Here is a 22,636-nt window from a genome sequence, read left to right as displayed (position 1 = left end):
TCTAATCCCAATACGCTGGAATCACAGCTTTACAACAACCCTCCCCAGGAGACCCACGGTTGCTGTCAGAGTAGAAGGCCCTCAGGGTGACTGCGAACAGAAGGTAGCTGGCTCTATAAATAGCCGAGCTGGTTTATTTACGGTGCTGTTCGCTAAACCCGACCCCTTCCTCCGGCTCGGCCCCCGCTCCTCTCCCGGATCACTGCAGTGAAATCCCTGGACACGGCTCAGTTAGTCTCCTCTTCCCTCCTGTCATTCTATAAGATACTCTTTCACTCCACAGCACATTAGAGCGCCAATGGAGTGACCTACAGCAGCTGAGCTTCTGCTCCAATGAGGAACCACGCGGCAGCAGAGCAGGAAACCGTGCTGGATGGGCTTTGTGCTTCCCATGTCATGCACACCATTATGATTGATGTTATTACCCTTTGAGATGGTAAACATTCCAAAGAACACCACAGCAGAATGGCATACCATATAGAATACCACGATAGTACGTCGTAGCACCACATGGAATAAAAGTCTGCTTCAGCATTTTGGATTAGCCTACGGTGCATTCCCGCTATGCTATCGCAGCCTGGGACCTCATCTGTAACTCAGCTCTGCTGCAGAGCACTGTTGGTGTAACAGCAGCTCTCTCCCTGCCAAACACACCCCCTCTATAAACCATGCAAATAAAACCAGACAGCTTAATCTGCCACAAGGCAAGTGCACAACACTAGGCCACCTAATTAAAGCATCAGACTTGCAACACAATTCATTGCATTTAAAGCCCAGCTGTTAGCACGCTTCTTTTAATCAGATAAAGGTAATTTGATTCTCTCAGCTCCAGTGGGAGCACGTCCCAGGCCACTTCCTGCTCGTTCCGATTTTTTTCAATGGTTTATAATGTACAGCACTTGCCCACCAAGAGCCAAGCAGCACGCGAGAGAGAGAGAAAGAAAGCAGCCGGCACACAGGAATGGGAAGAGATTTAACCAGATCGCGCCCCACAAGGGAGCTGCACACTACACAAAGGGGCTAGATTAATTTCAGCTTCATGGGAATAATTCCAATTCCACAAGTGCTCTGATCTGAACTCCTTGTAACAGTTAATCTCACTGCAAGAACAAAAACACTGTTGCAGAAGGCTCCCACATTCTGAGGCAATTACAGTTGTAAAGCTGCTTCACGGGGACATAAAGAGTCTCTGCAAACGCCAGAAAGGGGGGTCAGGGCAGTTGCTTGGACAAAGTGAAGGCGCTCCCCGGGGAAGATGCCAGACTGCAGAGCCCAGATCCTTCAGCGATCGTGTCCTCTTTGCCTGCCAGCGTCCGCGTTATCGGTGTGCGTGCCCCTCGCAATCCCAAGATTAATGCACAGCGGCGAGCTCATGCCAAGGAGGCCCTTGTAGATGGAGCAGCAGGTGCTGTAGTCGGCACACTCCTCCTATTGCTGTGGAAGGGATAAGTCCTACTGATGGACACTGGCCATTTATTACTGGCTGGTATTGCTTTGGTCTCGATCAGTTTGCTTTCCTCCCCTTGTTTCCTATGATGTACGAGGTACAGAAACTCTCATCTGTCCGCGGGGCAGGTTCATTTATCCCGTGCTTGAAAAATAGATGGTGTATGAAGTGTAATTTGGTGCTGTAGAGGAGCCCTGTCCCTCCAGATGTGTCAGGGGAGTTTGATTAAATCCCCTTTATGGGAAATCAATACTTTCTTCATTAGAGTTCTCCGTCTACAATCCCCGCTCTTTATGAGCACGTGCCCCCATGCAGGAGGCCTGCTGTGCTCTTTTGAGGAGGCCGGCCAATGACCAGTCTGGCACGCCAGACCCTGCACTGCGTTCTGCAAACACTTTGATTGTGTTTGCGCAGCTCCGGTGGATTTAGCATAAGCACAGGAGATCCGCACGCAATATAGCTGAAATGCTAAAGCCAGTCGCAGTCGATAGCTGAACAAACCTCACGCTGCACATTTCAGCTGGGTGATGACAGCTGCCATTCACGGCTGTGTTAAGCTAAATCTGCTCTGTCAATTGCCCGACTAGCTCTATTTCAGGAAATTACAGCAAGTCAAAGCACTGCTGTCTGTCTCTTTCCATTCCTCGAAGATAAGAACACATTAGCGTTTTGCACTTCTTAGAGGAAATCAACTTTTATGTCGGCCCCATGCGAGTCTTCTCAAAGTGCCCACCCACAGACACAGACAGCACCTGCTGAGGCAGAGATCAAGGGACAGCTGTCTGAAGATGGGAGGGCTTCACAAGTCTTTGGCGTGACTGTATGGTCTTTGGTAGATTTAAAGAACACACAAAAATTAGAATTAATCCACATCCAAAGAAGACAGAGAACGACTCGTCACCAGTACGTTTAGATCTATTTTTTTACCACATTTTGATGGAAGACGTGGAATAGCATTACAGAAAAACATTAAGAAGACGAATCAGGGCATATTGGAAACTTTAATCTTCTGTACACCTATATTGTAAACCTACGAGCTCCTTAATCTTCTGTAGAAGGCTGTATACCTATCTCTGCGTAGCGTCTGTGGTGCACACTCCTGTGCTCTTATCAAAGTCAGTGTAATAAGTTTGGCGAGTTCATTGAGGTCTCCGGCTATCGACTGTGGGAATTAATATCCAGGGATAGACGTTGGGAGTGAAACATTTAATTTTTCTGTGAAGAGGTGCCAGCTATACTCTGGGTACTTCTACCAGGTTGTTTTAATGAGTGTGGAAGTGTCACCTGCTGTCAATTCTAATTTTGGTGTAAGAGCTCCCCAGAGGCTAATTTACTCCTCCAGTCGCTATGAACTTCCAATTTACGGATACTCAGGATTCTGCGTGCTTTGTAACCAGCCAAGCCTCTACATCTGTCTTGCTGTGGTGCGCTGAAGGGTAGGTTCATTATCCGCGGCTTTATCTCCCACAATTTCAGAGGACATCCAAGGTTTCCGGTTGCGGATTGCAACATTAATCAACGCTTCTTACCTGCTAACTTCTTTTTTTATCAGCCCGATCCAGAGCAAGGGGCTATACCAGCTCCTTAGCGCTGGCTCATCGGCGCTGCCTCGTTCATCACTTGTTTTTCTGGTCCCGTCTCGTCTTGCACAAGTTAAAAGGAACTGACTGCCGTGGGGTCGGCTGAGGTGCGTCTATACCGCGGGGGCAGGGATCCAGCGAGAGTTTGCAACCCGACGCTCCACAGACACAGAGGAAGATGGCGGCTACGGGGAGGAGGGGGATATTCTAGACAGGAAAAGTGGGGGCTGGAGAAGGGAGTCTCCCCACAAATCCACAGCGACTGTCCGAAGTGTGAAAAAACTGGGGGTGAGGTTCACTGTGATCTGGGGGGCTGCAGCACGAGTGCAGACCTCCTGCGACCTGGGTTCCCACCGCTGCCCGCTGCCCGCTGGCCGTACCCGGCTGCCCGCTGGCCGTACCCGGCTGCCCGCCGACTCCAGGTTCCCACACAGCCCAGCGCTCCAGAAACACACAGAGCGCCGCTGCCGCGCCGAGCGCCGAGCTGGCTGCAAGAACGGAGAAGGAGTCCAGCGCCTGAGGCGCTTACAACCTCCCAGGGCAGCTACTGCAGAGGCATCAAAATCAGGCCGCGAGACAACTCAAGGCCTCACAGCGCTCAGCATCTCCCACCACTCTGAGGTGTATTAAAAGTGGTTCAGAAGCTTCTTCCTTTTCCATGCAACTGCTGGATTTGTTTTTTTTTTCCAGTTCTACAAAAGGTGTCCAAACGAAGCTAATCCGAAGATCCTATCCTTAACCACGGAAACTCCTTAGAACAGAAAAACATTACACCGAGCAGATCTCTAGCCATCTTGGTTTGGAGAGGGGGTGGTCACGTGGGGGTGTCCCGATTCTCCAAAACGTCAGCCTAGAGAGCGCCAGTGGAGGAGCTTGAGTTCCAGAAGCTATGGGTCCAGCAGGAACAGCAGCAGCCCACTCGCACAACGAGGAAGAAAAATGCTACTTCCCGACCTTTCTCGGTTAATACTGCAGAGCAGTTTCTAAACTCACACCGTGCAGACCTTGACTCTCTCTGCGTGTAATAAATCACACTACCAAGGACCTGCTGAGCACATACACTAGGCCTCTGACCTCACCATCACTCCCGCCCTGTGGACGCAGGGAGCGGAGTGCAGTGCATTCTGGGAGTCATCAGTGCTGACGCTCATGTCCGTGCGGAAGGGCAGCCGGGAAGGCTCATGGAAGTGCTGTGCCACCTTTGGCAGCAGGGTGGGCCAGGGGGCTCCACCACAATCAGATCGCGACCACCGCAGACACGGGCCACTGCTGCACTGAAAGGACAGCGGAGTCTAGCAGGTTACACAAGGGTCACACAGACGCTCACCCAGAAAGCTGACCTTCAGGCCACAGGCTCTGTGGGGAATGGAACTCATTCTGCTGTGGGGTTCTATGGCTGTGACACACAACTGTCGAACCCTGGCTGTGGCCGTTTCCTCTAATGTCCTCTGCTGATGGCTGTCTCGGTTTTCTATAGACCGGCCTTATCTTGCTGGTGCAAAAACATGGAGCTCTGAATGACCACAAACAGCTCCAATGTTCTCCACTGATATTCATCTGTAATCTCCTGGGGCTGAAGTCTCCAGTGCCTACACATAATGAATTAAACCCATTAACGGTGCTTGATTAGCACACACACCCTGCGTTTGAACCACTTGTTAGTGCTTTAAACAGATGAACAGACAGCAGCCTCCCTTTCCCCCTCCTGCCTCGCTCCTCTCTCGCTCTTTCAAACTAAAGTAGCTAACTCTGCTGACTCAAATGAACACAATCCATAACTATTCCCCAGGTAGCTGCATCCACTCGCCGTCGAGCGTGCACAAACTGCAAACGTCCAGCCAATTAGGAAGATGTTTTCTTATCTTCCCGTGACAAATCTAATTTGTAATGCAGAGCTGTCGATAGCAATTCCCTTCTCCTTTTTTTTCACGTGGAATTTTTTTTTAAAAAAAGAAACAAAAATGAGGAAAAATAAAAGGAAGGGGGCAGTTTAACCTAACTGACTTCTGACATTTTCAAAGTCCTGCAGAAAAGCCAAAAGTGGCAGAAACAAGACTCATGAGCACTCAGGGCCATGAGAGAAGAAGAGAAACAGCTGCAGTGTGAAACTTGTTTCTATTATGTACACATTGGATACATCTTGCTTAAAAATCAATGAATAAAAACTGTCAGTTCCTTCTGTGCCGGGCTTTACAGCACTATCAGTTTATACTGTCTGTACTGTGAACTGAGACACTGAAATTCCCTGCAATTCCTCAATTGATTCAGCTCCTTGTCCACGCCCCATTCCTCAAACGGCCACTCTCGAGAGGCGATGCCTTGCTTCTGCTGGTGGGCAGGTAAGTTCGTGAAACCGGGGAGAAGCTGGACTGTACAAAACGCAGTTGAAAGTCACCTCACACACTCACACACACCGAGCCAGGCTTTGAGGAGAGCAGTCAAACAGCGTAACAATAGTTACCGAGTGATAAGCAACAACAACAAAAAAAAAAAGATTCAATAAAAAGACGAGAAAGGCCTTTTTTCAGGAAGTCGGTCTTTGTGTGCATGATGGTCTCGGGCTCAGAAAGGAAGATTTCTGATTTGGCTGCGAAGTGACAGAAACGTGCACTAGCAGCCTGTGATGCGCAGCAGACAGTATGAACCCTAAATTACAACCCAAAGGGCATGTCCATTTAAAATCGAGAACAGGAGGCAATGCCTTAAACAAAGGATTATGGGAGAATAGAGATCAGATTAACATCACTTTATTGGCCATATACAATTTCTTTTATTAGGAATTTGTGTTTGCACATACCCCAGCTTGCTCTCCATGAGACACACAGACAGGGAGAGAAGCTTGGGGTCAGAGCGCAGGGTCAGCCTTTGTACAGCGCCCTGGAGCAGTTGGGGTTAAGGGCCTTGCTCAGGGGCCCAACGGAGTTGGATTCCTCTGCTGGCTGCGGGATACGAACCGGCAACCCTCCAGCCACAGGCACAGATCCTTAGCCACAGTGTCACCACTCTGGAACAAGCTAACCACCCACTAGCGTATCAATTAGCTACTAACTACCAAGTGAGCCGCATGGACTGAAGGGCTCCTCTTGTTTCTGTTCTGGACCACTGACAGTACAAGACCTCCCAGTCTCCCCGGCTCGCTGGTGCCCCTCCAGGACCACCTCTGCACACCAGCTACAACAAATGACACACACATCCGGACTCCTCTATCCCTTTACAACACCAGCCATGTGCTCCACTGTCAGCCGAGGACGAAGATCTCTGAGCTCCGAGAGAGGAGACTGATCCTTTCAGAAACACGGCATAATCTGAGGCTCGTATCTCACATCAACATGAAGAAAATGTTGTCCGTTAAACCACAGGGATTAATCACTGATTGGTAAATGAAGCTTGTATAAACTCCACAATTAGGAAGGCATTAATAATCCCACTTAAAAGGAATTCCTTGCAAGGGACATAACTGTGTTTTAGGGTCCTGGTTATCTCCGCATGCCTCACCCCTTTATCCCTCCAGGATTCTTCTCGATTTCCCCTTCGAGACCAGTGTTTCAACTCAGCAGATGCAAGAGAAGACTAAAAGTGGAAGGCAGGGCTGTAGGGATTGATTTAGCTTTTCAGTAATTAGATTTCTCCATTCCGTCTCCTGGATATGACTCTCACACGCACAAATATACATTCCACTGTCATAATGCGCTGGAGATCATTCCTCCACAGGAATTGGTTGAGTGCTAATTTTATTTTAATTGAAAGAAACCGCTTTACCTCACAGGCAATTTATTTGACGGTAATCAAATCACATCTTGACTGAGGCAAGCAAACTTGCTCTGCAACATCAGCTGTCTCTATTCTGACTTCCCTTCAAATTCAAATCAGACAGAACGCACCAACCCCCCCACACCCACCCACTCGCCCACTGGGGACACAGCATCTAATAACCTGAAAGACACAGCTGATCGCCAAATAAAATCAGCTCTTCCCTCCTGCCGCAGAAGTTCTCTTCCGTTTTCCTTGCGATAAAATCATTTTCAAGATTCTCAGGGGACACAGAGAAAGAACACAAGCCTCAGGACATTCAATATGAACTACAGGGTTCAAAACCTTCACCTCCAGTTTCAAAATACCTCACACTACTGCCTGACAGGACTATATGGGAGTTTAGTGAACTACACAACTGCACTGACTTCATTAGATGCTAATCCATTCGCCACTAATTTTCTATGGGACAGATAGTCCCTTCCCAGCACAGGAAGCGTGTGTGTGCTTTGAGCTCTGCTGCTGAGTTACTCAAGTCAAACAGCAGAAGGGAGGACTTTCCAGAAACTGTCAAGACCGTCACTGTGTCCAATACGTATCCCTGTTTCTGCGGCCCAACTGACCAGGCAGGATAAGCGCAGACACTTGCAAGGGGTGTCTTAGGACGTTGCTGCAGAGGGGTCAATACAGTCTGGCTGTGGTGCAAAATGAAACTGGCCTGTGCAGTCAAGGAGGGTCTTTCTGGTCTCATTCTTAGACAAGCAAGGAAAGGCAACACAATTCCTGTCTACAGAACAGACATCAAGCAAACTGAACTGAGGTGCACACAGCACCATGTTAAATATTCACCTGCCACTAAACCGGGCTGTTCTGCTACAAGTTCTTGTTTATACTGCTACCTCATTCATTTGTTTAGCAGCAGCTGTGCTGCTAATAATCCCAACTGGCTTTGGAGAATAAGGGAACAAAGAAGGAGATATCTACCCACGGTGATACATGCTCTGAGAAAAACTGTAGGTACTCCAAGGATGAAAAGTCACAAAACAAATCAGCATATTACTGCCTTCTCAAAGCCAGAGCTGAGGCTGCTAGCTGCTGATAACTGTATTCAGCCACTATGGGAACACGACACACCTGTGTGTGTGTGGGGCTGATATACGATATTTTTTATTTTCCCAGCCGACACCATATTCTTTGTGGTGGTGGGGGGGGGACTCTCACTTCATTATGAAAATATGCAATTTCAATGCAGTTACATGCATTTATCTTCCGTACACATTACAGTACAAGATTTACAAAGAACTATACCACTCAATCGGAAATAGCTGTAATTTCCTATTGTTCAGAAGTGCTCCGACCTCAGGGGTCCAGTTCCATTTTGGAGTAATTGCTCACGCGCTCAGTTTTTTTTTTGTATGCATACCATAATGAGCATCAATAATGTCTGTGGCACGTATGAGATTTTTTTGTGAAGCAGTTGTTATTTTTTTATTGATCCCTAACCCCAGCCCTCATTTATAATGACTAACCATCACTGCAAAGTCTTGGCAGCACTGGATAGCAGATGTATTAAATTGATGCTGATGGCAATACCTCATCAAGTCAATATGAATACAACTGGAGACAAAATGAACATTAATGAGCCCCGTTTAAAAAAAAAAATGGTGCTACAAAACAAAGTGGCTCCGATTTGATTCCTGCTATTATCTCCCCACAAACCTGAAAAAGAGAAACGAAGAGTCTGATTAATACTGCATCGTCCCCCTTCTGGGTCAGCGGCTCTTCAGTCCCCAGCTACTTGTTAGTGCAGACTGAACCACCTTTTCAAGGCTGCCTGCACTGAGCCGAAAACATCAAGCACTGCTCTTTCCCTGTCTTGCTGCCTGTAGCTGGAGCAGCTCCGCGTCCCCCTTGGTTTGAACCATGCAGGAATCTCTGATACGGGGACGTGTTAAATGATGATCACACGAGCACAGAGATCCATTCATCAGGCCCCGCAGAGCTGCAAGACAACTGATGATCGTTCGCCTGCTACATGAAAGGGATTAATTCCTAATTAAAGCAGACAGAGCGGGTTAGCCTGGGTGATGGGAAAGAGAGAGATAAAGGCGATGGGGAGAAACAAAGGAGAGGTCTGTCTTCTCTTCTAACTCCTAGGAAAATCAAAGTCTCTGGAGGGTGGTAATTATCGGACCTGCGTCTCCCAGACAGCAGCCCTGTGCTGGACTGGGTTCAGTGCAATAGATTATGAGCAGACGCCAGAGCCCGGAAACATCAGGCTCGTGAAGCACACACAACGCTGTGATTTTTTGACAGATAAAAATCCCACCCGAGAGACAACAGGATTGCCTGCAGCCTCCAGAACCATGAGACCCTGTACAGTCCTCTACAAACACCTGAGCCAGGTAACCGAGCAGCAGTGGCAGGTACTGCCACACCACGGTAAAAGCAAGGTAAAGTTGAATATACTCTTTACCATTGTAAATAACAAATACTAATGTTCACAGTCAAAACATGCAGAAATCATTATAGTATGCAAATATTCAGAAAAGCCCCCTGTGGACCAATGTCAAACATTAAAACAATTCAAGATGCTGCAATAAACTGTTCTATTAAAACCTGGCCAATCTCGCCAACAGCTGCCGGCACCCCTGTCGCAGTCTGGCTCCTGGTCCTCGTTAGCAACACACACAGCACCCCAGTGACAAGCGCTGGACCAGGGACGCCGCCCCCACACCGAGCGCCTCGCCCCGCAGCTCCCTGCAGGAAACCCTCGTGGGTCCCAGTGGGTTTCTGGGTCAGGAGCCCCAGTTTGAAGCCTCAGCCTGCCAGAGCTCCGCTCTCCTGAATGCGCCCCCTTTCTCTGATCGCTGAACATGCGCAGAAGAGCCCGACTGAGCGAAACATTCTGGATGGAATCCTCCTCGTCTCACCGTGAAAAGGGCCTTCTGGCCGGCCTGCCTCTGTGCTGAATCCCTCCTGTGCAAGACCTGAGGACAGAGCTATCATGATGCGGTTTTCGGCACTGTCCCTTATCAGGCTCCCCAAGAACCGGTTCAGATCGAAGCTCACCGGGGTGTAATGTGTTTGTCGTCTTCCATGCTTGAAAGATGCTAGCACTGTTGTTTGGTGGTTTCTGACACTGGGCATTGTGCTTTACCACTCGTACCATAGTAATGTCTGGCGCGAGTCTAGGCCTAAATGAGCACCGCCGGTCTGCTGTACACACAGAGCATGAACAGGACAGACTATGGCAGCTATCGTCCTACCTGCACTGCTGCCTTTTCTACAGGTCCAGATAATTCCACTCCTACCTTTCACTCCTAATTTAAACCCCTCAACAACATTTATAGTTTGCTCTCACCCAGCTCCCAATACCCAATACCATGGACTCCTGCCACCCGCTACCTTTGACTGGTGGTTGGCTTTGAAGCTACCTATTCTGTCCCTGCTGCACAAGCTCGGGTTCGAGGACCGAGGTTGAAAAAGCAGCTCGCTCGAGCGGAGAGTGGAAGTCACCTGGTAGGACCCCTCATGCCCCCCCCCCCTCCCCCGCGCTCTGCCTGCCTCCTGCAAGATCACGATGTTATTGCTGCTCCTTTTAGAAACTGCTGCTGGGAAGAAGCACTTCAGCCTTAAACAAGCAGCCGAGATGCTTACTAGTGCGTAAAGGGAAGGGTTGGATCCATCCGTCCTCTCCAAGCACAGTACGGGACTGTCAGGAGCCATCATTGTTATGCTAATACAAGCTATTAACATCATGCGACGAGATTACTGTGTAACTACCCGGAGATAGAAGGATTAATCTATTAAAACGCAGCCAGAATAATCAACCGGAGAGATTAGACTGCGGTTTGAGGTCAATTCGCTTGATACTGGGTGCGCGCTGGGAAGTCCGCACGTCCAGGCCGGTCCGAGCCCGACCCGATGCGGCAGCGCGTCCGGGGGAGGCAGCAGCAGGCCGGGCCGGACAGAACCGCACCGGAGAGGCCGCAGCCCGGCAACGCTCCGATTTATTTAAATGGGAAGAACGCCTAAATCAAAATCCACTGCACAGAAGGAGAACATCCGAAGCACTCTGCGAGTCAAAATGCCGGCTCCTCCACACAGACACCGCTGGAATAAGTCGTTTGTTTCTCCCAGAGCCATCCAATGTTAATCACTCTAATGTACCAACACTTCCTGTAATACCAGCTCTAGTCTTCAACTGGAACCCGGAGACTGTAGCACACGAGCAAACTCCAGTCCTCTGCTTGCTTTCTCATGTGCGCTCATTACATTCGCCACTCTTCTCGCGTGGTCTGGGCAGGCAAGGCGTGGAGAACTGAGCGCCGCTCTCTGCGGGGAACCCTGCGCACCGGCGCACGCGATCGCCCTCGGCGACGGCGGTGTCAGCAGCGGAGCTGCTCTACAGGCGGGCCCAGGAGGGCGCGACTGCCACCCCGCTGTCACCTGGGCCCGTCCGCGCGGCCGGTAGTTATCCTCCACCAGCGGGAGTCCCTCTCCCTTCAGGAGCCGTGGAAGCGAAGGGAAGTGGGAGTGAGCGTGCCCCCCCCTGCAGCGGCTGCAGCGCTCTGGTGTGCTGGAACGCGGCGGGGGTGGGGGGGGTGGGGAGGGAGGGCGATGGCGGAGAAGGGCCGGAGCTCGGCTACCATCAGCGGGTCCTGAGCTCCAGCTCTTCACTGCCGCTGTGGTAGAGGAAGGGCTGTGGCGGCACCGCATTTCCCTGCAAGACCACACGAGCTCACGCAGAGAGAAGGAACCCCGTGTGACGCCAAACCGTACGCCTAGACATACTGCACACGCCTGCGGCCAACTGGGCTGGTTTTACTGCGGACGTTCAAGGGTAGATGCGTTTTAGAAGCCCCGGTCTTAAAATAGCATGTAAATTGGCTTGCTGTGACTCTCTGATAAAACCTCTCCAGAGAACAGAGGAAAACATGCTTGTTATTCACGCTACAGGCCCAGGAAACACACTCCTGCTCCTAAAGACTGTCTCCACTTTGCGACGTGCCAGGCCTCTGTGGGCACAGTCCTTGCAGGTCTAAGAAAAAAGACCAAGAGTACCAATAACATTACCTAATTAAAATGAAGCTTTCTTAATTAATTCTTAGGGGCACTCAACACCATAACATGTGGCTTCTTGTTGGGTGGTTACGTTTTGCAGTTCTTGAAGGCCCAATTATTTGTTTAGACAAATAACAAGAATCTTAGGCAGAGAGTAAAGAGCATTATGGGAACAAAGCAAGTCAATTCACAAGAATAGTAAACAATAGCTGTATGATAATAACTGTCATTTATACTGTATATATAAGTAAGAATCAGCATCCTATTTCCTGCAATCATAAATACAAGACAGAGGACAGAAACAATCTCATGCTGATGACTTTGTCCAGTCTGTCGCCACCTCTTGCTGAGAGCTGCTGCAGGAATCTGAAAATCTTTCCTCCCAGCTCTCACAGCTGCCAAACGGCTACTAGGTGCTACTTCTCAGGGGCGCACTGCCCAACGCCCGATGAGTCTCCCCAGATCTCTGCCAGTTACAGTGCTTCCACACCGGATGAGGGCTCACCCCTGCCACCTCCCTCGCCTGCCTCTCCTGACATCCACAGGAGCTGCACTGCTCCGTCATCAGGGCTCAACTCAAATGAATCCAGACTTTAAGAAGTGGATCAGGCCATTTATCTGCCAACACCCTCCCAGCCCTTAAGGGATTAGTTAAGTAGAGGCGCTCTTGATTACAAAAGCGCAGCCAGGCTGGACGACTGACCTTCCTCAGGAAGTCGACTACTGCTATGTGTTACAGGGAGGCGCTTGGTGCTGCTGGGGAGGCCTTCCGTCTCGAGACGATCCGGCCTGGAATATCCGTGCTGCCTAGGGTTCTGACCACACTGACCTCCGGTTCCAGACAGCCTGCCTCACAATCTGTCCTTCTGATGTTCTGCCGCTACGTCCTTTTATGACATGAGGAAGAAGAGGAAAGATGCCCTCAAAAAAACCAGCACACTGGCTCACTGAACCAGCACCTGCATGCTGAAGAACCACATCGATGGAGCAAAGCCGCACTGAGACAGGACCAGCTCAGCTTCAGCTCTCTGAAAGTCCCTGGACACTTTAACACTGTTAATGTTTTTTTGACTTAAAGAGCTCTGAACAACTATTGAGCATGTGAATAAGTTCTATCGTCATTTGCAATGACAGCATTTGATGTGATTGAAATGGTTTGTAGTTTTAGTTTTGCCGGCATCAGAATTCCTATCAAGCATCTAGTTACACGCCCTGTGCCTAAACTGCATCCTCTTCACTGCTGTTAACTCCCGCAGGACCCAGAAGTGTACATCTACAGTGCTATGTTTTTATCCCTGTTTCATGTGTAAGAGCCGTCTCTGTTTCTTGCAATGAGCGCAGTGAGCAGAGGAGAGCTGATTCTTCCTGCAGACGTTAAAAAGAGCACTGCAGCTCTTGTATTTGCACACCCCATGCAAACCGCCCCTAGGTAACTCGTCTGCATCTAAAGCGCACCCACAGGAATTCCGCCTGGTTGCACCTGAGAGGTTTACAATGCTGAACTCCCTCAGCCCTCCCAGGATTCCTGCATGCTGCAGTGCTCCGATCGTGCCCCAGAGCAGTGGTGCAATGGACTTCACACTGCAGGGTGGCCCTCTTCGTCTGCCCAGGCCGGTGTTCACCGGACATCTGCAGCAAAACAGGAGACGCGCTCTGATGCTGCAGCACTGCTAAATCACGGTGAAAGACTAGCAAAGCACACAGAGGTAAGGTATACTAAAGAATGCTGGACATCGGAGAGGCATGGTATAAACATTGTAAAACCATGGTGAAAAAAAAGTTCTCATACCTACTACTTCTTAGCACACATTACCTTTTATTTCATAAATACTTGCACATTTTAAAAACAAAATCTGAAGACCCAATGCACTGGATGCAGAAGTGTGTTGCACAGACACTCGCTCATCTATGAGGCCCTTCTGTTTCGGACACATGAACTCCACCTGTTGCCAGTGTTGCTAGCTCCACCCCTTCACCTCCCTAATTTGGTAGTGCAGCCTGCTGTGCCTCTGGGATTTGCAAGCTGGCTGCAGTTCTATAATGTCCTGGCAGTGGAGCAACACTGAGTTTTACTGCACACAGCTGACAGTAAAGGTCAGCACTCAACAGGCGAGCAATCTGCTCAGCCCGTTAAACCCCTATAGCACACAAGATCACATACAGTACGTAGATTACTGCACTCCAACATGGAATCTGCTCCCTAATATACTCACAAAACTCATCAACTGATTTACACACTGCCCTGTTCAGCAGATGCCCTTTAGTGGCTGATCTGTATTTGCATTACATTAATTACTACCCACGCTAACCCATCCTGATCCAAATGCAGTGAGCTACCCATACTCATGAGATGTTGAAGGGATAAAGAAGCCCTCCAGTGAGTTCACTGCTCTAGCTGGGCATGTAGAAACATTACCAAATGAAAAATGGCACTTAACAACCCATTTCTTAATGGAGTAATGACCCAATTAAAATGCAGTCCAACATAAACACTGGATGTGACTGTCAGCAGAGTGATTCACATTTTGGAAGAAGTAGCAACCTGCTCCGGTATGCTGCCGATCGCTCCCGCACAACAGACCATTCTAACAATATAAACAAACCTGTGCTGAAAGCGTTTCCAAAACCACTCAAGGTTAATTAAAGGGGTAACAGGACAAAGGCTCAGGCTAAAGCACAAACATTTGTGCCTCTTCAAAGGTTTGAGCAGCACCTCACCCGCAGAGCAGGTCATCAGTTCTCTATGTTCAACCCAGCAGCTGTTTTGTTAAGTGCACTGCATCGCTCTGCTTGATTGCCCTGTGTGCCATGCCTGCCTGTATCAGGAGGGTCCAGTGCCCAGGACTGCGGCCGTTCTGTGCCACAGCACCTCCTAGTCTCGTCAGCTTCCCCTCTTCCTCTGCTCACCGATATCGATAGCAAGAGCACACAATCATCTCCCCTTTTCACTTTGCACAGCATTCCAGGCAGAAACATACACGGGTACTCAGCCTGTGGTCCCATTCCATCCACTCCACTGCTCCTTAATTATTTAATTGATAATTAGCGGGATCAATGTAACAATTAAGGCACTGGTTGTATTGAAACACTAGAGCACAGTGCAAGGGCAGCAACTTAGGCTGTCCTGACCCAGACCATGTATACACAGATAAGATATCGACATAGACTGCAAAGAAAGTTTTAGTGTTGTGCTGTATACTGTAATGGTTTGAACTTTTAAAAAGGCATTGATTTCAAGATAAAAGACCTACAGCTGTGTAGAAAGAAACAAACAGAGCACTGAAACTCTTGATCTAGATCTACCAGTAGATGCAGGTATAGGGCTCTTGGTATGTTTCAGAGTTTCAGGGTTAGAGCCAGCACTTAGCCAAGGACTGGGCAAAGGTACAAAGCTGACCGATAGTGGCTCTATCCTTATCAATAACTGTACTTGTGTTTGTCATCTACTACATACAACTCCATTCTGTTGACCAAGATCAAGCATCTGGATGACTCTAAGACACAACACGTGATTAAAAATGAACACCAATAACGAAGAGGCCTCAGTAAAAGGCTATCTCCCTCTGCCTGTAACACTGCATGTTAACTTTAATTTATATTAATTAGAATTATAAGAAGCAGCAGTAGCACTTTTAGTAGAAGTAATAGTGGTAGTGGTAGCAGCGGTAGAAGCTGAAGAATACTGTAGTACACCACAAGAGTACAGCTGTACCACAGAAATCTTGCCGTTGTTCTATTGCTTGAGGAGCAAATACAACATACTGAAGACCAGTATGGCACAGTACAATTTGTACACCACCCAGCCATCATGATACCCACAATGTTTAAATTTCAGAAGCTTGCAGAGACACTCTGTCACTCAGCCTAGCCCTGGGCAGATCAGTGTCAGTTTAAAATTGCCCACTCTGATCCTGTCTGCAGGTTGACAGGCCACAGGAAGACAGCTGCTGAAGACACAAGCTGGTAGAGAGCCTGGCCCAACCTCTTACAGACTTCAAAATTAAGGTACAGGTGAGAGCTGAGAGAAACTTCTCTTAGAACTGCTTACAATGGTACACTGTGGTCAAAGAGGAATAAAGTATAGCAAAGCAGGATGCAACTGTGGCAAACTCAGAGCACAGGAAAGTACAGTGAAGCTTCATACAAACCCCAGGACACAGCAACATATGCAAAACATAAGCAGGGTATGGCCATGGCAGACCAGGGGGACACTGTGAAACTGGGTTAGTGAGGAAGTGCACCCTCTCTGAACGTTTATCCTATACAGTAACGCAGTCGGTGAACAGAGCTTGTAAAGGAACGACTCGGCCCTTCCTCCAGGAGAGGCTGTCTTTGACAGGGCATCTCCAGTTTCCCAGTTTCCACATTCTTCGACCTTCTGAAAGCTGACCTCCTCCACTGGCGGCAGAAGCCCTTGTCAGTATCCCCGCCCCTTGCGTCACGCAGTCTCCAACACGGCGGGCGGAGGGGTAACTCCAGACAGCGGAGTGACCTTGCAGCAGTGTTGGTTTCCACACTGTCACTATGCCTGGAATGGCAGGCTACAACTGGGCTTGCTGTGGCAGTTCTGTGAAAGCCTTGAAGGGCACATGGGACAACAGGAGGCTCTATTTTACATAAAGGCTTGTGGGAGGTTGGAACAACCTACGCAGTCTTATCGTTGAAGCTGATATCTTGGCTACTTTCAAGGAGGAGCTGGATGAATTCCTTGGATTAATGAGCTACTAGCAATCAAGCAAGCCAGCTGACCAAAATGTCCTCCTGTCATTTGTAACCTTTCTTATGTGCTAATGAGCAGATTGGCTGAGATGTGTTCAGGTTAAAAGAAACATAAAATTTATTATCTTCACGTTCCCCCTCCTCTTCATCTTGACTAAACACACTTTAGTCTTCCTGTTCATCTCCATTTTTGTTTCCCTCAAAATCAGGCTGATTTACTGCCTGATTAAACGACAAGCTGTTCATTCCTGATTTGTCAGCTAAACAAAAAATCTGGTTCATTAGCGTCTGAGAAAGAAAAGCCATTCGAGAACTGCAGAAATAAGAACACCGAGCCAGGACCCAGGAAACAAGCCTGCAACATGGCTGGAAAAACAGAAAAAATCATCCCTGTTGCTTCCTGTGAACTGTAGGTTCTGAAACGCAAAATTTCGACACTTTTAAGAGCCTCATCCCTTTCTTTCTCAGTGGCTGGCCTCCAAATACCTCAGTTCTCTTCTCCTCCTCCTCCAATCTAACAGTGCCATCTAAAACGCTACCAGGGATCCAGGCCCTGACATTTCTGTTTCAGTAATTGGCACAGAGGCTCTGCACTTGCTTCATCCTGCTGCACTGATGTGACGCTAATTGTTGCTGAATATTCCTGATCACTTGCATACAGTCTGTGCTCTTCTAAAGGTCAGTGCCAGAGTGCTGGCTGCAGTGTGCTGTCATCCTGGTTTGGATCCAATCTGTCAAGTCCCCCTTCTTAAACACCGAAGCCTCTCCCTCCGAAACGTGATGCCCGACGTGTCGTTCTGCATCCGAGCTCAGTGTAGCACTCCCGCTTCTGGAGTTTCAAAACTCCCCCCCCCCCCAAAAGTCAGGATTAAATAATTTGTCTTGCCTTTCTCAAACAACGTGCTGGAAAGGAGGGTTCGGACACGCAGTTCTGGTCTCAGCAGCCTGAACGAGCACGAAACTCAAAGTCTGCATTGTCCCGCGGTCTTTGGTACTAATATCTGGAGGTTCAGGGTTAGGAATGTTTGCACCTGGAACACTGCACCTTCGGCGAGTTCAGGAAGCTGATACCTAAGTGTCCCTTGTGTCGCAGTGCAACAGGTAACCTTCCTGCACAGAATGAATCCTTGCAGGCAACAAATAGATTTTTTTCTTTTACCACAAACGAACATGTGAGAGTCCAGGGGGATCCCACCTTGGCTCAATCAGTAGGGCGCTCACCCGAACAGGTCTGAGCCTGCGTCCCGTCACAAGCCAAATGCAACCGGGACTCCAGGAGGGGCAGGGCCGAATCAGCCGAGCAGGGGCCAGAGTAAGGTTGGAACTGGCCAGGCTGGGCTCCCCTGGCCCTCAGTGGCACAGAGCCTCTCCTGCGATAGGCACTGGACCTCCAGCCAGGCCGGTGCAGCCCACGTGTGTTAAAACACGACTGGCCTGAAGGTGGGCGGTTTGGAGGAGGGGGGAGCCTGCCTGAACCTCATTCTTGTCCAAACCCATGAGTGAAAAGCACACCACGGGGGATTTCAAACCGCGTGGGTTTTCAATGAGAAAAATAAATGGCGATTGTAAAAAGGAAAGGAAATGTGAAAGTCCTACACTCTAAATGCAATCCAGGAAGCTAGACTAAAGAAATTTATGGGGCCCATGCTTTAGTGCCACTTTCACGATATAAGTCTTTTCTGCATTTCTATTTGGCAAACAAGACGCCATCTGATCGATGTTTGCTTTTCCGCCTCACGTCTGTGTCAGGCTCTCTTAGCTCTTTTTTAAATCTATGTGCAGGGCTTGCGGATCACACAAAGCACCTAATTTGCATTTCAGCAAAACAAATATTTGAAGCGAGACTGCCCTGTTTGCAGTAGCTCATGATATACAAAAGCAAACTTTTGGACGCAGGATTGGTCAGCTCCGTCTTGATTTTTCCATTTTTCTCCCAAGTTCATAGGACAGAGACTCCCTGCTGCACATACAACACTACTACAGAGCTCTTCCCTCCTGTATAACACCTGTAGTATCTTTCTTTAAGGTCAAACTTAAAAGTTTTAATTTATTTTCAGCAAAAATGAAAATTTACTAATGCTGTAACGTAGCGGACAGAGAAAAAAGGTTGAGAAATAATAGATACTGTCGATATCAATACTTCTGTTGAAGACTACAGTCAGCATTTAATAGGGAGAATGGAAGCTGTTATAATTGTTCAGTGAAGAACTGCTATTAAAGGGTTATAGAAGCTGAACCCAGGAATCAAGTTTTAACCATTGGTGAGCAAAAGGGACCATGCCTAGATTAAAAAGGCAATTTATATTTAAATCAAGCAATTCTCTTCTATTAACATTTCTCTGAACTGATTGATACAGCGCAATCGAAGACACTTATTAATTCAAGCTGCGCTAAAGACACGTGGCTATGTCTTTACAGATGAATTAGTAACAGAAAGCCAGTACAGAACAATTGGATTGCAGATTTTCTAGGATGGCAACACGTGGAAAAGGTTGCTAGGTCAATCCTTTTAGAGTGTATCAATCCACTCTTATGCTCAGTTAACTGAGCCTGGGTGGGCAACGTGGCGCCAGTACTTGTGAGCCTGTCTGCCCTGCAGTTTAGGGAGGTCAGCGAGACACGGACCACCAGGACACAACTCTAGTAAGGGCCTGTCTCTGACCAGCCTGTCCAGACCAGTTCTCCCATGCATTCCCATGTCTCCAATCACTAAAGCAAGGAACAAGGCAGAAATCAACTTTATTTTAATGGACTTCACATGCAGCCCCCTGCATTGAAGTGTGAGCTGTGCACTTCTTGAGCCTCCAGACAAGGACGTACGAGATTCTGTGGGGTTGCTGTGAGCTTGTTCTTTTATCAACACGAGGTTTCCCACAGGGCCAGGCTGTGGCAGGCCCAAGAGGGCAGATGTCATTCAGTGTCAAGCATCTCCACAGCCAGAAGCCATTCCTCCTCTGTGCTTCCAGGGCTGTACTTGCATCGTTTTCTAAACAAGCCTCACGCTATCTGAGCACTGTTTCTTACCTTATTGCACTTGATGCAGCTTTGCTTTCTTTACACGTTTTCGTCTGTGCTAATCATGTTCTGCTTTGCACAAAATGTGACTCCTAGGCCTTCCTTTTCAATCTGTGGCTTATTGATGTCGCAGGACGCGTGATGGCAACCAAGCCTGCTGGGTTTCTCAGGGCCGAATGCAGCTGTTAATTGTCAAGCAGCGCTGCAAAGCAGTGGCTGAATCTTTGCGTGAAGGACAAGAGATTAAGCTAAATAAACAGCCGAAACGCAGTTCTCTCTTCCCGTCCAGTTGCCGCAAGGGAAGGAGGGAATTTATAAGAAGGTGTTTTAAACGGGAATTGAGATCATTAACTCCCCCCAGTGTGCTGTTTTACTTCAGAACAGGTTAAGGTAACAAAATGAAAGTAAAAGAATGAGAAGGTAATGGGCCTCAGCTGGAGTCAAGGAAAATGTGATTTGAAACCGGAGCTCAACTGTTCTGATCAATAAGCCATTTGGTTGATCACGACTGCTTCAAGGCAAAGTCAAACTCTGCTACCTGTGCATCTGCATCAAGTGGGAATGGTCTTCTGCCGGTGGATCAAAGGGGAAGCGGGAGGCAGGTCAGACTAAAGCATGCCTGCTCAGGGCAGGCTGGCGAGCACCTCTGCGGCTCTGCACGAGGCTGCAGGCTGGAACGGAGAGCCAGTCCCATGGCAGTGGACGGAGCAGGGCCTCTGCAGGAGCTGCACCGCCCCGCGATCACAGTGTTACCACGCAAACGCTACTCAGTGGGGAAAAAAAAAAAAGAAAAAAAATCAATACCTTACATCTGACAGTGAATTATGAATGAACACAGTGAAAGGGCCTACACATTACGGCATTTCAGATACTTATAGAGTGATTCATTTCACATTATAATGAAACAGTGAGACGGTGACTGCTTTTCCGCTACAATGCTCAAGGTAATGGAAGTTGTATGAAATAAGACTTTGCTGTTGTTGTTTTTTTCGGTTCCGTTAATAGCAGGGTATTTCTTATGTGCTCGGATCTCAGTTGCCTCAGATAAATGTGCTGTCCAAGTCCCTCCTTTCTCATGGCTCCTGAGCCGTGCCCCCAGTGGCTTTGGAAATACATCTTGCGATTACCAGGAATCGGAGGGAAGAAAGCCACCTGTCTTTGTGAATAACGCAAAATGTTTCCGGCTTAGCTCAGAAAGCTGCACATCTTAACAGGTGGCAAGAAATAACTATGAATTGGAAAACACCCCCCTCCTTAACTAATCCAGGGCATTTCCTCAGTACAGTATCACCTGCTGGTTATGAAACACACTGGGTACTTTTTTAGAAGTCTGAGTTTTGGGGGAAAAAAAAAAAAGATGAATAGTTGTAAGAGGAAAATCCTTTCTTCTCACAGCATGGACAAGTGTGGAGAAGCTGCTGGGACATTCCAGCACCGGTCAAAAGGTCCTTAACGTCACAGGTCGAAATCGGCACTGTGTGAGATCACAAGCCTGAAGCATAGCCAACGCAGCACAGCCCAGGGCTGAGTGCACCCCCAGTGTCTAGAAATTAGAATAAATGAGTGTATGTTTTCACATTACAAATTTATTGTATCCTGATTTATCAAGAGTCAGGCCCTTTAACCGTGTACCTGTCGATCAACAGTTTTTCTAGCTTGTATTGAAGAGGACGAAGCCTCAAGAACAGCAGGTACCTCACAAATCCTTCACTGTTTAATTCAACGCTGAAATCCCCCGTCCACAGACTGCACCTCCTTCCCCCAAGCAATAAAATTAAATTATGCAGAGGAAAGTTCACAAATTGTCAAGCTCAGTCATAAAAACCAAGTTACTCTGTCAGTCATCAGCGCTAATATATGCTTCACTGAGGAAAGTGGCTTCCTAGCCTCTTCCATTTTATTTTTTCTAACCACCGGGAGATTGGCCATAAAATAACCTCAAAAAACGTTTAGGTACTGTGCTTGTTTTGAGTCAGTTTCAGAACACAGCCCATCCAGAGGCGAATCAACATGACAGCAGTCTGATTTGCCTCCAAAGAAGGTTATTGTATTCCCTTGTTTACTTAAATAAAGATCATCTGCTGCAAAAGAAGAAGCGAAGGAAACTGCATTTTTTTGGGGGGGGATGCTTTGCAGCTTTATCCCACACGGCACGTCTCGGGGCTTCCAGTGTGGACATGTGTGAACGACTCCATGCAAGCCTTAGCTCCAGGGCTGAACTCAGTTGTGGGTCACAAGGAAACCAGCTTTCCCAAACCTCATGCTGTCATCCCTATCACAAAAGCAACAAATGCTCTAGAATGGGCTCCAGTGCTGCACCATTCCAAGGACAGGCTACCCCTTCATTGAGGATCCTGGACGAGGAAAGACTTGCGGTTGCCAAGGATTATCTGTTCTGCTGTAGCGTGCGCATCTCAGAAGCACTTCACGGTGATTACAGCACTGAGATAGGTTTGCATCTCACACCAGAGCCAGGAAAAACAGAAGAGAATCGCTGGACACAAACTGTGCCCGTATCTGGTTACTATGGGAAAGGCTTGGACGTATATCCTATTTTACAGTTGCTCCGCATTAAAAAAAAATGAAGAGATTTTATTTGGAAATCCTTACTAATTATTGATCATTTTATTTGTCAGGTAGTGAGGTACGTTGCTCAAGCAGAGTCTCACCTGGGATTTAAACCCACTATCTTGCACTTAATTGCACCATGACTTATCTCTCTTGGCCAGTTACTCTATACCCACCCTTGCTACATCCGTTTAACAAAAACCTTGTATTTGGAAGTTGTTGTTTTTTTTTCCCAGAGAAATGTCCAGTTGTGCTCGTGCAGAGCTTTGAATGGAAATAAGGCACCGGGCATACAGTACCATTTATCTCAATTATTGTTACTGTGGCCGGGGAAATCAGCATCTGGCTTTTAGAAGTGTACTGCCCCTAGGAGCTGCCTGCTGTGAAGGGTGACCATCACAGGACCAGCCCTCCCCGGAGCAGATGGGAGGACCCCCGTGTGCCATCAAGCACATCTTCTGTGCGGCAGAACGTCTGCATTTTGATTCCC

At 48.2% G+C, this 22,636-nt stretch overlaps 1 protein-coding gene across 7 annotated transcripts in view; it reads right to left on the bottom strand.

Annotated features, from left to right (window-relative positions):
- raly (RALY heterogeneous nuclear ribonucleoprotein) overlaps positions 1-22,636 on the bottom strand; it is a 59,190-nt gene that overhangs the window by 17,577 nt on the left and 18,977 nt on the right. Inside the window, exon 1 of one of the 7 annotated variants that reach the window (XM_069179515.1) lies at positions 12,548-12,620. The exons of the other annotated variants lie outside the window; for them this stretch is intronic. The gene's annotated coding sequence lies outside the window, so the exon portion shown is untranslated. Of the gene's footprint in view, positions 1-12,547; positions 12,621-22,636 lie in introns of those variants that run through there. 7 annotated transcript variants of the gene reach the window in all.

The sequence above is a fragment of the Lepisosteus oculatus genome, chromosome 16, assembly GCF_040954835.1.
Source record: "Lepisosteus oculatus isolate fLepOcu1 chromosome 16, fLepOcu1.hap2, whole genome shotgun sequence".
In the NCBI taxonomy this organism is placed as follows: domain Eukaryota; kingdom Metazoa; phylum Chordata; class Actinopteri; order Semionotiformes; family Lepisosteidae; genus Lepisosteus; species Lepisosteus oculatus.
This window is presented reverse-complemented; position numbering and strand designations above follow the sequence as displayed.